Consider the following 4,022-nt stretch of genomic DNA (forward strand, 5'->3'; position numbering starts at 1 on the left):
GAAATGACTTTTTATTTTCTTCCTCTACCTTATAATATACTGTTATAAATTAATTCCCAACTGGCAACCCGAACCGAGTGGGTGTTTATAAAAATGAGTTGAACAGTGGATTTGACACACTTTCCGTTGGGCTCTCGGACGTAACGGTCGTTATTGTTGTGCTTAGTTGTGTTAATAATTATTTTGAGTCGATTATTATTTGATTGTTGAAAGTAGACATATAAAGTCATTTTGTAAGGAATGAAACCTTTCTAGGTTGAACTTAAAATCTTTAAGATCAGAATTGGGATTGCCACGCGTTTTAGACCGTTTGCCATCTAAATTTAGTGCTTATTAGTTGTTGTTCAGTTGTTCAGTGTTGAAAGAACATTATCTCAACCGTAGCGTAATAACGTCCGTTGCGTCCTGTGAGCGGGTGTCATTAAGTACCTTGGGGTTATTGATTAGTCATGGTCAGGTTAGGCCGAGTCGGGGAAGCAAAGTTGTTAAGAAAATAACTAGTTGCTATGATGATAACAGGTCTCACGGGACAGTTCTCAACATGCTACGTGTTGAAGGAGGCAACAAGGGTTCCCAGTGGTTCGATGTGCTGTGCGCTGGCAATGGCACATGCGCTGCACATCCACTGCACCGCTGCAGTTGCTGACAACGGGCTTCCGGGCTGCTTGCAACCAATCTACGGCGCCGGGATGCCTGCGCGAACGAGAATCGACGGTAGCCACTCACCGCTGCTGTCGAAGACTTTGTGTTTGTGGTGCTATTGTTTATAGACCACTTAGAGAACATACGAGGGTATGGGTCTCTCCGTTTTGAAAGCTTGTGGTGCTATTGTTTATAGACCACTTAGAGAACATACGAGGGTATGGGTCTCTCCGTTTTGAAAGCTTGTGGTGCTATTGTTTATAGACCACTGAGAACATACGAAGGTATGGGTCTCTCTGTTTTGAAAGTTTGTGGTGCTATTGTTTATAGACCACTAGAGAACATACGAAGGTATGGGTCTCTCTGTTTTGAAAGTTTGTGGTGCTATTGTTTATAGACCACTAGAGGACATACATAGGTATGGGTCTCTGTTTTGAAAGTTTGTGGTGCTATTGTTTATAGACCACTAGAGAACGTACAAAAGGTATGGGTCTCTCGGTTTTAAATTTTTGTGGTGCTAATGTGTATAGGCCACTTAGAGAACATGCAAAATGTATGGGTCTCTGTTTTTTTACAGGTTGTCGCTTATGAGAGCACTTGGAGCCACTGTCGTTACGACGGTGTATTACATTTTGAGTTTTTATCTATATTCGTGTTAAGTCTGAAGGTATCTAATTCTGTAATAAGTATTTGCTTTTTAATACACCTTGTTTATGGCCGCTTGAGTGCACGCTTGCGTCCATGGCACTGGTAATGGTAAAATAGAGATGAACGTCATTTTTCGTTCCCCTGCATAAGATATACGCTTCAGGCTATAACGCGAAACTAGGTTGATCGCTAACAATTTTCCTTTGTTTCTGAGACAGCGCTAAGACGATGATGACGATGATGGATGGATCTGATGCTAGTGGTGGAAGTCATGCTGCGGTCGAGGACGCCGCACAGTCAGGAACGGCCGTGTTATAAATTAATTCCCAACTGGCAACCCGAACCGAGTGGGTGTTTATAAAAATGAGTTGAACAGTGGATTTGACACACTTTCCGTTGGGCTCTCGGACGTAACGGTCGTTATTGTTGTGCTTAGTTGTGTTAATAATTATTTTGAGTCGATTATTATTTGATTGTTGAAAGTAGACATATAAAGTCATTTTGTAAGGAATGAAACCTTTCTAGGTTGAATTTAAAATCGTTAAGAATACACTATACAGTAATATTTATACATTTGAGAACACAAAAGCTGTACATTAGAGGCATTCTACAATAAATATTACATGTGATAAAATTACCTAAATCGATTTAAGTACATACATTCTAAATCTTACATATTTCAGACTTTTGTTAATTATCTAAAGCACTAAAGTAATGTTAATGTACAGAATATATAAAACATTGAGATTCAGTTCAGTTTACAAATTGACGGCATTTGGCCGTTTTTGGACGGAATTTTGATGACAGTTTAATTGCCGTACAAAACTACTTCTTCTTCTTCTTCTCTTAAATAATGGCTTCACCCAATAAAAAGGGACTTCGCCAATGTCCAGTGTATATGGGAGAGACAGGACTCAAATTTCAGTCAGTTAGACTTATACGGCTGTGACATTTAACATTTGGAACTGAGTGGGAAAATGCAGAAATTTTGATCAACTTGGAGCGGCTAGAACAAACACATAAGACAATACAGGTTCTATTATATTACAAACTACAGGATACACTAATATGATTTATAAATATAATAAGGGGTTAATACTTTAGTTTATTATAGGAAATAAATTTAGATAGTATTTCAACAAATTTGGAAGGCACTAAGGACAACAGACATTTAAAATTTGTGGGACGAGGGATTTCAGGAGGGAGGACATCCAGTAATGAAGAACGGAGCTTGGTACATTCAAAGAACAGGTGGTCAGTAGTACCTTCATCTAATCCACACTCACAAATAGAATGGTCACGTACTCTGATTTTCGCCAGATGGACAGGAGTACACGCATGGCCGAAGCGCAGCCGACAGATAGTGGATGTTACTGGTTTGTCGAATTTGCGAAAGCGGAAAAACCACGGTTTGTGTGGAATAGTAGGCTGAATGTCCCAATAAAATTTACCTTTCGTGCGGCTGGACTCTTGCCAAAGATTCAACCACTTCCTATCTAGACGTGATTTTGATAGTAGGACAAGGTCTTGACTGTAATTACTAAAGTGAGTATTGCAACCCACTTGCGTAGCAGACTTAGCCAAAGAGTCAGCCATCTCGTTACCCCCTATACCAATATGACCTGGTATGTAAGTTATTTGAACGTGGAGACCCTTATTGAGGCAATTTAAAAGAACCACACGTATTCTTAAGATCAAGGGGTGACATGATCTGGATCGAAAGGGATTAGATAGGAGAGCCTGGAGGCAGCTTAATGAGTCAGAAAATATAACAGCTTTATCAAGGTTGTGAGAGCTAATGAAAGTGAGGGCTTCGAGAATGCCTGTAGCTTCACCAGTGTAAACAGTAGATAAAGGGGGGCACTTTAACTGAAGAATGATGCTGGATTGAGGGTACCAAACAGCGACTCCCACACATGAAATATCGGACATTTTCGAGGCATCGGTAAAAAAGAGGTGCCAATTGGGCCATTTATTGGCTACAATTTCATTAAATGTAGCATTTGCATTAATTGTATGTTTAGTTATGCCACAATTTAAAAGTATAGGTGGATTGTACGTAAGGGACTGGAAGTTAACGGAGAAGAGAGGGTATAGTTCAAACTGAACAGTAGGATCAGGCAGACGGGAGAATCTTATGAAGCTTTTCAGTAAACAAGAAAAATTTACAGAGGGACGGAGATTTTGACTAGTGGAGATTTGAAGGAGATTATGGAGCTTGGGCCAAAGGATATGGGAAGAGTTATAGATAGATTTAAAAAAATATTTATCACAAAGATACTGCCTGCGAAGGGCCAGGGGAGGGTCAACACACTCAACCTGCAGGGCGTTAATCGGGGTAGATTTCATTGCTCCGGTAATCAAGCGCAGACAACGAGATTGCACTTTGTCTAGTTTATTTAGTGCCGTCTTATTACATGGATCGAGTATGAAAGACGCATAGTCTAAGTGACTACGCACCACGGCATTATAAATAAGTTTCTGACAGTATGGGTGGGCCCCCCACCACACTCCTGCCAGAGAACGTAATATATTAATCCCTTTTTCGCATTTTTGACTGATGTAGTTAACATGAGGGGAACCCGATAACCTAGAATCTAATATAACGCCTAAATACTTAACTTTATTGGTGACTGGAATTGGTTCATCGCCAAGTACTAGGGTTGGTGCGGGAATGTGACGCTTTTTAGTGAAAACTACAACGCAACATTTTGGTACAGACACAGACATAC

This window comes from Colias croceus, chromosome 22 (assembly GCF_905220415.1).
Source record: "Colias croceus chromosome 22, ilColCroc2.1".
Lineage (NCBI taxonomy): Eukaryota > Metazoa > Arthropoda > Insecta > Lepidoptera > Pieridae > Colias > Colias croceus.